This window comes from Curcuma longa, chromosome 4 (genome assembly GCF_044706935.1).
Source record: "Curcuma longa cultivar G26 ecotype Majalengka, Jawa Barat chromosome 4, ITB_CL_G26_1.1, whole genome shotgun sequence".
Classification (NCBI taxonomy): Eukaryota; Viridiplantae; Streptophyta; class Magnoliopsida; order Zingiberales; family Zingiberaceae; genus Curcuma; species Curcuma longa.
Genome location: NC_133864.1, coordinates 22,014,813 through 22,032,568, shown reverse-complemented (window position 1 = coordinate 22,032,568; position 17,756 = coordinate 22,014,813). Strand labels below are relative to the sequence as shown.

The window sequence follows — 17,756 nt, the reverse complement described above, 5'->3', positions numbered from 1 at the left end:
TTACCCCACCTTCTTGAAGGTCAAGTTCCCAAAGGGCATTCATTGGGTATTTTTGAGCAAATAGTTAATGGTCTGTCAGTGTCATGTAAAGTTGGACCGCTCCTAGCAGATTTGTTTACCTTTATATTTCTGTCTAGCTATTTCTTTTAATCACTCTATTTCTGCTAAGTAATCGAGCATATTCTGCTTTCTCCTAAGAAGACTGCACTTCATGATGACTTACTTCACATACTATCTTTGCATTTGGATCCTATATTGCCACTCCCTAGGCCACAGATGCTCTTGGTCAGATATGAATACTTTGGTTTTGTAATGAAGATCAACCATTTTATATTCTAATTTTCTTGTCTCTTGTTGACTCTTCATGGCTTTTTCTAGGTTCTTTATCATGTCCTTCCTTGGTGTTATTCCAACTTATCAGTCACTAATTGGGCCTATGTTGAATGAGTTATGCCTAGGTATCCAAGTTGGCCAAAGTGAGTAAAATGTGATTTTGTTACTTAAAATTACACATTTTTATATTCTTTTTGTTACTAATATTTTTTGTGTAATTTAGGCCCTTTTTGGAGTTTATGCTAAGGATTTGCATGTGCGACTTGCTTGCATGACCGCTATAAAATGCATTCCTTCTATCCGTGGCCATGCGCTTTGGAATGATGCTTTGATCATGACAGGTATTTGGATTGCTTCGCATGATCCAGTCTATAAAATATATTCCTTCTATCCCTGGCCATGTGCTTTGGAATGATGCTTTGATCACAACAAGTATTTGGATTGCTTTGCATGTTCAAGAGAAGGTCGGTGAATCTTTTTCTACAATTTAATGTACACATAAACTATGCTTATAGTTCTTGTTCACCTGGTTTATTTATCAAGATATCTAAATCATTAGATGAAATATGTAAGGTTTATGTAGCTAACCTTTTGTTGCCTAATTCTATTGCCAAGGTTGTACATGTAAAACTAATACATATCGTAGTCTGTAACATGCACTGCACCAGCGCAACACTTTTATGCTGTAAGAGTTGATTGAGTTGTATAATGGTCTTTTAGGTTTATATTGCTAGTCCCCTATTCTGGGCATTGTTGGTTCTCCTTGAAATCTTAAAGCATTTGATGAGTTGTATATGGTCAATAAAGGTAGAGTCAGTATACTACTAATCTGAGCCCCATTTTATTAATATTCTTTTAGTTTTGAGGAAGGTTGTGGACTGGAATTTCTTTCTAGTTTTTTTTTCTTTAAATATGATAGTGAAATTGACCATCCATTTCCTAAAACCTTCTCATCATACCCCTTAATAATGTATGATTTATTGTGTTAGTTGAATGATCACATTTGTCCCCCACTGGCTTTATGTTTTTCAACTGAAAAGTTAGGGCTTATCTTGAACTGATTCATTTACAATGCCACATGGTTCTAATCAAATATTAGACCGGTCTTTTCATTGTCTGATGTTTTTTGCAAATTGAGCTAGCAATTTAACTCAATCAATGATGAAATTCTTAGTACATGTGCAATGGTGATGTTAGAATGCTTTTTGTTTGACAAATTTTTATGCAAATCCTTTGCGCCGTGTGGGCCTTTTTTTGGGATAAATATGGGTGTGAATTTGGGATTGATTACTCTGGTATTCTTAATGCATTATCATATGTCAATTACAATGTACGGGTAGATGCAACAAAGGCATTAGCTGCATCCTTGGATGAAAATCCAAATACAATACAAGTAATTCACATGGATACTCACAAAGTGTGTTCTAGTGACTATGTGTTGTATCATTATTTAACAAGTTATTCTGTCTTCAACATACACTTTCTACTTTGTTTTCCCTATATATTTGAAATTTTGGTGTTTCAATCAATAAGTCAGATATCTACTAGTAGGGAGATAGTGCCTCCTATGTCGTTGTGTCAATTATATCAATGAGTATTATTTCACGTTGATATTTTATAAAATACCAAACATTAGGGCGTAATTTGTGAATAAATTAACCCTAAATACAAATAATTCTTAAGCTAATTAAATGAAGCCAATTTAGAAACCAATTTAAAAAGCCCAATTGACCTTCATTTCAGCCCATTTAGTTAAAGGGTTAATGGGTTATTTGATTAATGGGTTAAAAAAAGGCTAATGGTTAATAGGACTAATGGAGATTAAGCAAGGCTAATTAAGAAGCTTAATTAAACCAACCCTAAAGCCATGTAACCAGCCCAAAATAGCAAGCCCAATTAAGAAAGCCCAATTAACTTTTCATGGATAATAGGTTAATGGTTTAAGCTAGTAGATTCGCACCCGTTAAGCCAAGAAACGGATAAGAAGCCTTCATCGCAATCTCCCTTCCTCCTCCGCGATTTAACTCCTCTGTTTCTCCGCGCTCAACCTCTGTTCTTCCCCTTTCTTCATCCTAATCGCGAACCGGAGGCGAAAGCTACCGGAGCCGGCGATGAGGAAGCGACCGGAGGACAGATCTTCCACCTTGATCTCGTTCCATTGCTAGAGGTGGTGTGGTTCGACAGCGAGTAGCGATGGTAGAAGTGACGATCGGAGTGAAATTGGTAGGGTAAGTGGTTGATTTCAAGGAGTTTCCGAAGATTTGTTGATTTCCCTTAAGGATTATTTAGATTTCTTTGGATTTCCAAAGCTCGATTTCTTCACAGCTTGATGTGGGATCGATCAATGTGGGGATTTTGTGAAGATCTTGGATCTGATCGGCCAGCGGCTTTGTTCAAGCTGGGCTAGGGTTTCAGAATCAAGGAGAAGCTAGGGCAAAGATCTTCAATCAAACCTGAGGTGAGTTCCTTCTTGTTGATTCAATTACATCGTGAATTGATTTGAGATCGGGAATCTAGGTGGTCACTGTTCGATTGAAGGTGATCGATTTCTAAATTTGATCAGGTTCCGGATCATAGCTGATTTAGGACAAGGCAGTGTTTCTGTTGAAGGTAAATTTGGATCCGATTAGGTTACTTTGTTTGATTTGATTCTTAGGGTAAATTCTTTGAACCCGTATTTGGTAAAATTTCTATGTTAGTATTAGCTTATTACTGTTGAATTGTGTTTAGTAAGTTTAGAATGTTGATCTGTTGATTAGAATGTTTCTGTTCATGGCTATAATAATCAAAAAATTTGTAAAGCTTGATTAAGGTTGGCTGATTAGTTTAGGTTTAATTAAACCTGAAATCATTTGGGTTAATAAGTTAATACAATTAATTAATTAATTGGTTATTACAATTAATCAATTAATTAGTTAACTTGTGTTAATAGAAACCTACTTGGTTCCTAGCATGGATTTGAACTATCATCCTACTAGGTTAGAATGGGTTTACGAACCTAATATGGGTTATCCTGGATTTGATTGAATACAAAATTAGTTGTATTAAATTATTAATACAACTAATTGATTGTTTGATTAAATCTTGATAATAACAACCCAACGGTTAGATTGGTCTAATCTTAAATGGAATTAAACTAACTCTAAATTGATTAGGGTCTATTGGTTATATCATTGCATTTAGGATGGTTTTACTCTTCTTGCAGGACCCTAAGCGATTATAGGACTCTCGTATTATACAAGGACATATTTCTGGGGTTCTAGGATTTGACCTACGATTTATTAGGTGGGTAATTTACTGTATTTGGTCAATACAATTTTTTTCATTTCCAGTGCATGATTCGTTTACAGTTGTTGTAGTTTGATACCTTGATTCTATTCTTGTCTGGTAATTGTATACTGCTTATGTTACTCATATTTATATCATGCTTGTCTTTATATCTGTTGACCTTGGATTATCCTTGTTGATTATTGTTTCTATCCTTGAGTATCACATCTGTGATCATTATTGGTTATAGCTCTTGTCTTATGATACCTATGATCATTAGAAGTTAGAGTTTTCTTTACTTATGATACCTATGATCACTAGAGTTTTATACCTACGCATGTTGATGAGCATGGTAGATGCAGATTACTATGATTTGAGCATCTCATCATGATACATGATAACGATTGTAAATCCCAATGATGTAGGTCTATCATGATGGTAGTTGGCCTTTAGTGGCATTACTATATAGGTGGTTATTATACCCTATTTCCATCTTGGTGATGGTGGCTGTATGGCAGTGTACGCAGCCGAGTCGATGATCTGGTTTTAACACCGATTAGGGATGGTACTTAGAGAGTATATGGATGAAACTTAGGGACGAGTATTAGTAGACAGATATTGGTCATAGGATGTACGTAGCTATATATGGCTACCTACTGATTGGGTCACCAGGCTACTATATTGTAGGGCTGAAGTACTTACCACCATATGTCGGACACCCTCAAACTCATATATATACATGAGTGCTAGAGCAAGTGTAGGCAGTTGCATCATGCATATGCACATCATGTGCATGATATATATGTATTGGGTCATACGTATACTGCATTTTCGTTGTATACCTGATTGATTCTTGATTGTTGCATTATGTGTGACATGTCATTCATATGATGCATTACATGGGATCCATGTTAGTTGTTTATTACCTGCAGATTTTGATTGATCACCTGTTGATTTCTGGTATGTATCTGTTATCTTGCTACTTGATCTGTATTGTCTTTCCATATTATCCACTGAGTATTTGTACTCACATATTTGGACCCTGAGATTTTTCTGTCTTCCCAGATATCAGGTAGGAGTGTACAGATGATGCCAGGAGATCCTACCAGCTACACCATCTCACAGTCGAGGGATATTTCAGTGTGTGTGTGTGGACATGTTTGTAGTGTGTTTGTGGTACCATGTGTGTAACTTGTTTACTTTCTGCACCATCAGATTTTCGATTTCGTTTCGGTGTTTTTGAAACTATAGCATGTTTCTTATTCATGATTTCATAGTTGTACTTGTTACATTTCCGCATGCATAATTTCAGGTTTTCTCTATTATCGAGTTTATTCGCTAGTAGTTGTGTAGAATTAGAATTTCTATTTGCTATTCTTGTGTGGGATATGTAAGTGGTCGTGTGGGTCACTTTTACTTTTGTTACTTGTATAAATCCATATTTTGTAGTATGGATAGGCCGTGTGGGCCTTATTATATGTTTGTATTCAGGGAATTGTCAGGGATACTGGGGAGGTGCTGTCAAAATTTTTGGATGGCTATCTCCTGGATCGTAACAATTTAGTGGTATCAGAGCATAGGTTTACGTTCTGTTTGTCGCATTTTTGAGTTTATTAGAGCATGGGTTTATGATTAGTTTTTCGGAATTAATCGTTGCATTTTAGGACATAGGTTTAGCATTTGTTCGGATTTGTTTTGTATCGAATAACCGAAAGTCGTATTTGTCGTCGTATCGGGTTAACAGATTTTGAGTTACTCGATCCAGATTGTGAGATGGGAATGGCATGGCAAAAGATCTCCTGGCAAAAATCTGTAAGTGTCTTGGTATATTTCTCTAGTTGGTTCAAAAATTTATACTAGTTATATATCAGGTACCATCTGATTATATGGCTCCTATACCCCGAGGACGAGGTCGACTTGATAGGTCAAAGGAGCCCGATATTATTAAGGAGGAGAGGGATTTACGGGATCAAAACCGTAATATTCCTACCGGAGAGCTGAGTTGTTAGGCCCAGGGGATTCCTCCGAGTATGCCCACATCTGTTCCGGCTGACAGAAGTCGGATTATGACTTTGGCCAACTCTGCCAAAGAATGCTTTACTCTATTTCATGAGGGTTCTGACCCGTGGATGGCTCGGTCGTGGATGGAGATTCTTACTGATACTTTCGAGTATATGTCTTCTACCGAGGCAGAGAAAGTTGTTTTGACTGCTTATCATCTTCGAGACCAGGCTCTTACCTGGTGGAAGACTCAGAAGATCATTTTTGGAGCTCAGGAGGTGACTTGGGTTTCTTTCAGAGAGGCCTTCAAGAGACAGTTTTTCCCAGCTACTTTCCATATGGCATGCTGGCAAGAGTTCTTAAGTTTGAAGCAAGGAGAAAAGTCTGTTACAGAATATAATACAGAATTCTCTAAACTCGCAGAGTTCTGTCCACAACTGGTGGCACAGGACGAGGACCGGATGGTTCAGTTTATGCAGGGCCTTTCCTCCTATATACGAGTTCTAATGTCCGGGTCTTCTATCCACTCATACAGAGAGGCCTTAGACCGAGCACTTTCTATTGAGTTGACCCAGTAGCAGATAACTCGAGAGAAAGAACTAGGGAAGTAGAGTGCTCGCGGTAAGACGAAGAGTCAGGACTCTCAGTCGACATCTCATAGGAGACAGAGGACTGGACAGCCGTCTAGAAGACAGTTTCGCAGTACCACATATTCGAGTCAGAAACAAAAGAATAAAAAGTGTAATCGCTGCGGATCACAGTCATGTGATAGCTGATTGCCTACTGAATCAGTCTATCTATTTCTATTGCAAACTTCCGGGGCACACAGTCAGAGAGTGTACTCTGAAGGCTCAGCTGGAGTCTACTGATGTTGCATCTTCTGGAGGACGCCCTGCACAGCAGCGATATACGAACATGAGAAAGACTGGAAACACTAACTTCCTCTGCCTGCTTTAGAAATAATACGACATCCACCATCTAACATCTTCTGCGTTTGTATGGCAGAAATAATGGATACGGCATCACTCTGAGTACCAACAAATTCCCAAGCGGGTTGATCTGGAGGTCAAAAAGTAACCACTCTGGCTCGACAGTCAATAGTAGCATAATAGGTGGCTAACCAGTCCATACCCAGAATGATGTCAAACTCCATCATATCTTGCACTTGAAAAGTCACCGTAAGGGTATGACCGTCGAACTCCAACGAGCATCCTCTAATCTCCTAATTTTTAGTCAGGACTTCACCCAAAGGTAAAGAGATTGCTAGACTACCTGATCTAATCATTGGAATTCACCTAATTTCCCTCAAAATAATCTAAACATGACTGAATATGAACTACCCATATCTATCAAGGTATCAGCATTTATATCATAAACTAAAACCATACTCTGAATGACTAATCTATCGGCCCGCTTTGCCTCCGCTGCGCTTCCTCTCGAGTAATAGATAAACGCGACCCAAACTTCACGCTAGCCGACTGAGTAGCTGAATGAGACGCAATAAGTCTCCTCTCTGGCTAGAACTGACTCTGGGGTACCGACGTCGTCTGCTGAATATAATGAGATACACTGTAAGAAGTCGATGTCGCTGGTGGCTGCTGCTGCATCGGAATCGCCGTATAACATATCTCTGGCTGGGAAGCTGCTGGATACACTATATAATCCTTCCCCTGTATTTGGTACTTCTATCCTGAAGATGGTAGAGATCTCTGTTGCTGAGGTGCTCTGTATCTCGTTGGTACCCTCTGCTGTCGCGACTGTGTGGGTCATCCTCCAAACGTGGTAATATCCTTGAGCTCTAATTGAGCTCTCAAAGTGCAATCTTCTGAGTCTTCCACCACGTAACTATCTGATCACGAAGGTGGTACACTGCTTACTCTGCCTCAATGCAAGTGATATGTGCGAAGGTATCAGTCACGTTCTCCAACCAAGAACGTGCGAGTCATGGGTCAGATCCTCCATGGAATAGTGTCAACTGATCCTTGACAGTCTTTGCCAATATCGGTATACGGCTCAAATCTACAATCTGCCTAACTGGAGCCGGTACCGAATCAGGTAACGGTATCTTCAGATTGTCAGCAACATGCTTGGAAATCTCCCGCTCAATTGGGGTAACGGGTCATCTCACTAGTCGACTACGCCCATGATTTCTAGGGGCCATAATAACACATGGTACATATACAACTGCTATAAATTCCTAGAACAAAAATAAATGTACTAGAAGTTTACTTACAACTGCTTGGAGAATTCATGCCGCTGTCTGTCCATCTCACAACTTGGGTCAAGTAACTAAGTTTGACACCCCCAACACGATAACAAACTCGAAAACTAGACCTAAATCCTAAAATTAAATGTTTAGCCTAATATGCTCTGATACCAAACAATTGGTATCAGATCAACCTACAAAGGTGATGTTAATTCTCGAAAACTACAAATACACCAATAAATTCAACGGCAAATCCGACGGACACCGAAAAATCGACTCCAATGCAACAAAAATCCAAAGGGATGAACCTATGCTCTAATACTACTAAATTGGTATCAGATAGACTCAAAATGCAGCAACAAATCCGACAGAAACCTAATCTGTTCTAATACCACTAAATTGGTATCAAATAGGTTAAAAATGCAACGACAACCACGAAAGAAACTAGATATGAATCCTACCTCTGATACCACTAAATTGTCATGTCTCGGGAGGTCGTCCGAAAAATTTCTACAGCATCTCTCCTGTAACAATGACCTTCCCTAAATACATACAATGATACTCAGCCACATGCAGCTGTAATAAGGACTACACGTCCAATAAACATCACAACACACACCACAGATGCAACATAAACTATAACATAAGGCCTACAAGGCCACACATTACTATCACATGCACAATAACCAAAATATGTAAATCTGCGTAAATCCGACAAAACAAACAACTACAGATGCAAACCCAACATAACAATAATCCATGTCCACAAAATATGAAATCCATACTCGAATACAACTATAAACCATACAACCACTACATAAACTCCCTGAAGTGAGATAGAATCAGCCGACAGAATCTCCAAGCTCCAAATAGCCTATCTGCTACCTGGGGAGAAAACAAAGTAATCCCAGGGTCTGGGTAGTGAGCATTAGATACTCAATGGGTACAGAATAGAAGTGCATGTAAGATAAACTAGAAGGAATAACCAGAATGTAATATCTAGAATGAATAAGTATAGAAGATATAAACACTAGTAAACAGGTAATAGGTATCAACAAAGTATCATGTATCAAGATAATAGAACATGGTATATCAACTGATACAACAAAGGAAGAACCATACTATGCAACAGGTATAGGTAACAGGTACATGTAATCATGTATGTAATGTCATACAACTGCAACAATCATAGCAAATAAATACAATAGTCGTAAACATATTAGTAAATTAAACTACGTAATAATCCTACCAACGAATGCATGTAAAAACAAGCAGCAAACATCGCAAACAAATGCAAGTCTCTGTCCGCACTCTACATTCCTCAGTCACCCTCCCAAAGCACAGTAAACTGAGGGGCCAGACAAGACATACTGCACAGACTCCAACAACAAACTACCACTAATCTGGTGGGGAGCGGGTAGTGTAGCAGGATGGCAATATAGCTAGTCCTGGTTGCACCCAATAATAGTGCAACATATGCTCTCGCCCTTGTATCTCACCACAACACGGTGCCGGGCAAGAGCCAACAAGAATAGCCAACAATGCTGTCATCAATAACTACAACTAGTATGGATGTATGATGATCATCCCAACATGTAATAACTACAGTTAGTTAGCATGTTCAACAGATTTCAAGAGGAGTCAACATGGTCAATAATATACAGTTAAACTATTCTACAGTAGATAGATCCATCGAAGGTCATAAGATAGGTATCAGGCAACGAATCTTACAAGTATCATCAAGATAAAGGATATAGATCACTAGAGCATCTACATGACAATGATAGATCATCATAAGGTCAAACAATAGGTATCAAGCAATGATCAACAAAATATCGACTAGACAACTACCTCAAGCAGCAAGAATAACAATAGAATAGATAAAACAATAACAACAAGTCATGCACTAGAAAATTAGGCCTGTATTGACCAAGTACAGGGTACCCACTTGATCAGACAAACATAGACAACAGAACCCCAGAAAATAAGCTCCGAGAATAATAGGACTAATCAAGTCAAGGTCCTGCAATAATAACCATAGAATACTTACTACAACGATACTGTATCAAATTATAATAATTAAATTCCATAATTAACTCCCACTAATCCCCTTAATCCTATAAAAAATTTTAACTGAAACCTTTACGAGAATAGATCACCCTAAACAAATCAACCCTATTTAAATCAACAGATCCGTCATAGTTAATCAACTAGACAACATCAGATTATCAATATAGGTCTAATTGGAACAATAGCATTTCCTCAACAGTCCGATCTACACCCACTCACCACCAATCGATCCATCATCCATAGGATACCACCAACAACCCTAATCAAGCTCATTACAACCTAAAAACTAATAAGACAGTATCAACCATCAACAACAGATCAGATTCAACAAGAAACCTCACTTTGAATCAAACTTTTGCCTTAGATCCGTTCCACCTCTGCTCCTTTCCCACGCAGTAGCAACCCAAGCCTTCGGTCTCTTCTTCTCCACAGCTAAACCAGCCAGACGACTCTCACCGGCCGACCAAAACCAACCTAGTAGCATCATCGTTACAAGAAAGCTTACCTCAACTGCATCCTCAAGGAGAAAAATTCATGGTCACGACAGCTACTACTCTTCCAGTGTTGAACCCTATTTCCAGCAACTGCTACTCGGCAGAAGCTGGATCCATGATAGAGGGGAACGAGAGCAGAAATCTAGATCCAAATCCGGTTGATCTTGCGGTGGTAAGGCCAGCCGTGGCTTGTTTGCAATGAGAAGAAAGAAACAATGACGCGAAGGGAAGGCAGTAGACTCAGCCAAGCTTCGACTCCTCCACCTAGACTAAGGGTCTTCTCCGACGTCAATGCTAATGGAGACAAAGTTGCGATGGAAGATCACGGCAAGGAACAGAGCTCGTGCATCGGTCACAAAGGAAGAAGCTTCAGTCGGGGAAGGAAGAAAACAAGAATCGCGATTTGAGGAAGAGGGGTCGCGGCGCTATAGCTTCTCAATGAAGCGGGTCCTTTATTTAGCATTACCGGTAGGTTTAGGATCCAATAAGCCAACAATCTATTAACCCTAAAAACCTATTAACCCTTAACCCTATATCCCTTATCAATTTAATTGGGCTCAACTCATTGGGATGAAATGGGATTCTTAATTGGGTTTTTTTTTAATTAGGCTTTAAGGATTTAACTTAATTAGCTACTAATTAGCCCCTAAGCCTCAACAATTAGGGTTTATTTATTTGCAAATAAACCCCTAATATTTTTTGGTATTTTTCAATTTCTTAAGTTAATATCGGTCAGGATTTAATTATCTGAGAGAATTCTATATGATTAACTTAAGTTCCCTTTCCTTCTCCCCCTTTTCATACATCAAAAAGATTTATTAAATTTAAGTTCATTCTCTCTTGCACCAACAATATTGGTAAGCCTATAGTCATGACTAAGTCTTAACAGTTCTTGAAAGATCATAGTAGACTTTTGTTTTAAAAAAATTTATAATTTTTAATAATAGTTTTTCAATAATAAGTTTTGAAAAAAATTTTAAAATAGTCTTTCATAAGTATTTTCAAACTAAGTTTTGAAAAATATTTTTTTAAGTAGTAAAGAATATTGCAAAATAGTATTTTTACCATAGTTTTCAAACTTGAGTTTTGAAAGGGTTTTTTCACAATAGTTTAAAATAGTTTTTCAAAAGAATTTTCAAAATAAGTATTTAAAAATAGATCATTTTTGAAAACGTAGTCATTGTTCTTTTAATTCAGAATCTCCCCCTTTACCTGACATATCCTCAGGGCTCTTTGTTAACCACAAAGCAACATCCCTGTGTGTCTTAGGGTTTGACCCAAAACAAAAGATAATGTATAATAATTTAAAATAATATATATATATATATATATATATATATATATATATATATATATATATATATATGTTTAAAATATGATTTCAAAATAATTTTGAAAAAGATTTTTAAAATGAATTTTAAAGGATTTGTATATATAAAAAAATTATTTTGAAATAATTTCACTCTTTCAATTTGGACCTCCCCCTAAATCTGAGACTTCCTTAGGGCTCCTTGTTAACCACAAGGCAAACTCCCTAAGTGTCTGAGGTTAATCTAAATCAAATAGAGTAAACAATTTTATAATTTTCAAATTATAATTTTAATTGAACTTTTAAGTTTGGACTCCCCTTACATCTGACACTCCCTTAGAGCTCCTTATTGACCACAAGACAATCTCCCTATGTGTCTTAGGGGTTGTTCCAAGTTAAAAGAATAATTTATAATATATTTTGTAAAATAATAATTTTTAAAAACAATTTTAGAATTTTTAAAGTTTATTTTTAAGAGGTCTTTTAAATATAAAGTCTTTCAAGAATGACCACCCCCTGAACTAGACACTCTCTTAGGACATCCTTGTTGAGCACAAGGATTTTCTGCCTATGTGTCTTAAGGTTTTGACTTAGCGTTGACCTAGAGGTTTGTGTCTAAGTGTTTGTCAACCAATTTTCAAGTATATAATGTTTTGAAAGATATAGTATAGATACACTCAGCAAGCATGAATCTTATGTAAATATCAAGTTTTCAAAAATAGTTTTTATAAAAATAGTTATAATATTTTTTGAAAACCTTTTTCAAAATATTATACTTTAATTGTCCTTATCATCTCACTCATTCTAAGTGTTGCAATACATGGCATACATGGGCTGTTAGTGAGAGCCCTAGAGCCAATCATTTGATGATTGTTGTATGGACTCCATGTATCATATTTCTACATTTTATAAAGGCATTTTTATTGTGGTTATTATACTTACTTGATATTCGTGCCATATAACTAAGTATAATAATGTCCTTGAGTAGATCGTTCGTATCTATATCAATCGATTGGTTGAATCGATAGTGAGATGATATAGAGAACACTACTCTAAATGATTCCTAGTCAAGTATTAACATTCAAGGACAATGTTAATGCGACGAGACTAGCATGTAGGTCAACACGATGACTTGATCTCACAAGTCATGGATATGAGATATCAAGTTGACACATGGGTATGCATTGGAGAATGTATACTGAATGACCCGCCATGAGAAAGTATCATGGATCGTTATATGAGTGTCATATACTTTCTCATGTGGCTATTAGTATGACTATTAGTCCTTGGACCTGAAGTCACCATGGTTCCCTACATAAGGAGTTACTTACTTTGGCTTCGTCAAACGTCACCCGTAACTGGGTGGACTATAAAGGCGATTACTGGGTATGTAACAAATTATGCGGAGGGATGTGAGTGATGTAGATGGAATCTATCCCTCCCATATAACGGGAGTGATATCATAGTTCTTGATAGAGTGAGACTACTAAAGAGCATGACCATGCCCAAATGAGTCAACATGTGATGTTGAGCTCGTTTGATTGTAGTGAGTCTACTTGGAGTTCAAGACATAGATTGATTAGAGGATGACACGGTCTATGCCTCGGTTTGATCAATCATGATATCAAGGATAGAAGGACATTGTCACATATTGTGAAGAGTCACAATTAGTAGTCACAATGGTGATGTTGGATCTCAACATTCTTGTAACTTGGATAGTAGTGATGTGTTGCTAGATACCGCTCACTACTTATGCACCTAAATGAGTTTAGGGCATTGCCAACGTTACAAGAACCTATAGGGTCACACACAAAGGACAATTAGGTGGAAATTAGGTTCATATGATGAACCAAGAGGATTAGATTCATGTGATGAATCAAGTTAGATTAAGTGTAATCCAAACTAGACTAGTGGAGTTGATTTGATCAACTTTGAGAGATTAGAAGTCAAGTTTGACTTGACTTGAGAAGGAGAATTTTGGGAGTCAAGTTTGACTTGACTTTGTGCCATGTCATCATAAATGTTGACTTGACTTTGTGCCATGTCATCATCTATATTGACTTGACTTATGCCACCTCATGGTCAATACTTGACTTGACCATTTGACTTTGATGTGAGGTGGTATAAGAGGTGACCAATGATGATGCTCCACATCATCATGGATGCCACATCATGGGGGTTACAATAGGAGTTTGTAACCTAAGGCTTGAATGGTTTTAATGAGATTAATTAGCTTTAAAGTGCCTTGATGTGACAAGCCACAAAAAGAATAAAAAATGGTTTTTTTTCATTCTAAAGAAAAACTCAACGTGAATGGTTTTCTCATCCTCCTCCTCTCTTGGTTTTCTCATCCTTCTCCCTCTCCTCTCCTAGCCTTGCCAAAACCTTGTTTGGGTGCTAGCACACCTTTGGTTTTGGTTCCACCGATTGTCCGTGTGGATACTTGTAGAGGAGCGGCACTTGACGCTCTCGAGGTCCGACACCGTTTGGACGAGCGGGATACGCGAAGGGCACGCACCGAAGGTAAAAATATTTTTCCATGTAGATCTAGAGTAGATCTAGATAGAAACAAGTTTTGCAAATTTTTTTTGTTCGCACGGATCCGGTGGCATGGACTTCCGAGGTTTCCGCAACGCAAAAAGCGATTTTTGCGGCTCGGAAAGTCCAACACTATCATCTCGCCCCACCCTGGTACTATGTTGTCAATTGTCAACTATTCATGTGTCCTTAACTAACCATTCTAAATTAAGCAGTAAATAAACAAGATGACATGGCATGTTATATGCAATTAAAATAAAATATATGCATGACATGGCAAGTATGCATGAGTTAAACAATTCACACAATAATTTTTAATTTCTAATAAATGTATCAAATTTTTGATTTGATATATTTTGTATAGACCCGCAAATATATCAACCCACTTTGACATACTTTGAATTTTATTTAAATTTTTATTTCATTTGGTAATATTTTAAATTAATTTCATAATTATAAGTATTTTGATTAGGTTCATGACTTTTAATTGATTTCTATTAAGTTTAAATTTGAATTTTGATTTTAAGTTTTGAATTTTAAAATTTAATTTTGACTTTTGAATTTTAATTTTGAATTTTGAATTTTAATTTCAAACTTTGAATTTTAATTTTGAATTTGAATTTTGAATTTTGAATTTTGAATTTTGGATTTTTAGTTTTAATTTCGAATTTTGGAATTTAATTTTGAATTTTAATTTCGAATTTTAAATTTTAATTTCAAATTTTAAATTTTAATTTTGAAATTTTAAATTTTGAATTTTTAATTTTAATTTCGATTTTAATTTTAATTTCGAATTTTGGATTTTAATTTTGAATTTTGAATTTTAATTTTGAATTTTGAATTTTAATTTGTTTCTAACTTATTTATGGATTATTAGTTTAATTATTTGTAGATTTTAGTTTTAGATTTGAATTAATTTGTATTATTTGATTAAGTTTTGGTTGAATTATTAATTCGTTAAGTTGATAAAGTTTTTAAGATTTATGTTTGATTTGTTAAAATAAAATTATTTTCCTAAATTTTAGGAATTAATTTCAAATTTTTAATTTCTTAGAATTATTCAATGTTTCATAAATAAAGGGTACATAATTATAATTAATTTTATTATTTAATTTCAATTTTTTATTATTTATTTTCTTAGAATTATTCAATGTATCATAATTCGAATATACACAATTATAATTAATTTTATTATTTAAAATTTAATTTTTATTATTAATTTTAGAAGTTATCTTATTTGAGTTTAAATTTGTCTTATTATTAAGATTATCTTGAATTTTTAATTTTGAATTATTTAGTAAAATTGAATTTTTCAACTTATCTTGATGGTTGTTAATTTTATCTTGTTTGGTTGAATTATTCTTAATTTTTGAAATTATTAAATTATTTGAAATTGAATTATTAAATTGTGAATTATCTTGATTGAATGAGTTAAAATTTGATCTAATTTTTTATTTATTTGAGATAAATCTAGATTAATTACGTTTGAATTATTGATAATTGAATTGGTTAAATTTGAATTAGTCACATTATTATTTAGTTTAGATTTATTAATTAATTTCCAAGTTTGATATTGAAGAATTATTGATTTATTAATTTAAATTTGAATTATTGATGAATTTTTCTTGTTGATAATTTTCAAGTTTAAATTTTCTAATTTAGAATTATTTAAAATTAACTTAGTCAAATTATTTGAATTATCCAAGGTTGGATTATTCAAAGTTGAATTATTCAATTTATTTGAATTATCTAAATTTGAATTTTTCAAATTTGAATTGGTGTTCGTGAGGTCTGTCGACTTGTTTCTTTTTCTTGGGAGATTTGTTACTGAGTTACCTCAATCATTATCTCTCGGTCCAGTGCTTCCCGATAAGTGGTAACAAGGAATCTAGTCATCTTGGCCCGAATATATGCTGCAAGTCCTTGTGTAAAGTGAAGCATACGATCATAGTCTTGAGCCACTACCTGTGGACAAAATTCTGCAAGTCGACTAAACTCCGCATTGTAGTCCATAACGCTTCAGTCTCCTTGCTTGAGATTCATGAATTCCTGACGTCGAGCAATACAGAATGCTTCAGGACAATATCGTCTCTCAAACGCCTCCTTGAATAACTGCCAAGAAATAACTTGATCTCTGAAGACCGTCTGCTGCATCTCCCACCATGTGGCTGCCTGTCCTCTAAATGATATGCAGCTAGCTCTACCTTCTTAGTGCCAGAACAGGACATGTACTTAAATGTACGCTCAATATCCCTTAACCATGTACGCGCCACCCAAGGGTCGGTGGCTCCATGGAATAGGGTAAACCGATCCTTTGCGGAACTCGCAAGCAAAGGAATACGAGACTTCTCCATGATAATAGTTCGTATAGAGGTGACTAAGTTGGCCGGAGGAGCTTCCATAGGATTTGGTTGTCCCTCAGGAAGACCACCAACTCTAACACTAGGATCAATATGAGCCTCTGGTATCATATCTGGTGGGGAGAGTGGTGCTTCATGCAATCCCTGATCGACCCTCTGAATAGTAGAGACAGGCTGTCGTGTGTGCCCACGTCCTCGACCTCGACTATTACCATCCTCCGAACTTTGGATGCTGCTACGAGCACGGCTACCGCCCCAACCACGACCACGGTTAAGTCCGCCTCGTGGCATCGCCTAAAAATCAAAATTTCAATATTCTATCGAGATATCTAATAAATCAAGGACCTCTAAACCCTATAGCTCCAAGACACAACTTGACGCATAAGTCACAAGTAGAAAACAAAATCCTAAATTAGAATTTAAACCTACGGATAGAAATTGCAAACTTCGCTCTAAATGAAGTTAACTCTGAGACACTGCTGTTAACTAACAAATATATTGATGTTCAGACCTATAAAATGAAATATCCTCCGCTAACATTGCTACTGTGAATTCTAGGAAACAATTAGGAAGTACTAGTTAGTTTTACTTACAGGGCTTAGAGATTATGCCTCTGGCTATCCCATCTCACAACCTGGATCGAATAAATCGACATATGACAACAACCCAAAAGAAACAACGATAAATCCAATGACAAATCCTGAGAAAATCGAACTTGCTCTGATACCATTAAAATTGTCACGACCCGGGAGACCGTCCAAAAAATTTCGACAGCATCTCCCCTGTAACAATGACCTTTCTTGTATACAAACAGAAATACACGACCACATGCGGCCGGAATAAGGACTACAAGCCCTTTAAACATAAGCATACACACTGCAGATAACATACACTGGCCTAAAACTAACCAACCAACATATATCTACTATATTAATTTTACCACGAGAAAACCAAAATCAGATATATAAAATTTTGTATGAAATGCAAAATCCACGCAGTGGAAAACACAACAAGCGTATAAAAAAAGATATCTACAATCATATCGAATAGGACCAAATTTATTACAACCATATCGAACTACGACTAAGAAACCGATATATACTAAATCTTCTGGTGTGAGATGGAAGCAGCCGACCGATCTCCAAGCTCCAAGGCCCTTATCTACTATCGTCTTAATA

General features: G+C 36.2%; 1 pseudogene; it reads right to left on the bottom strand.

Annotated features, from left to right (window-relative positions):
* Positions 1–15,982: 15,982 nt before the first annotated feature.
* LOC141827278 (uncharacterized) lies at positions 15,983–16,869 on the bottom strand (annotated as a pseudogene).
* Between the last annotated feature and the right edge of the window lie 887 nt (positions 16,870–17,756).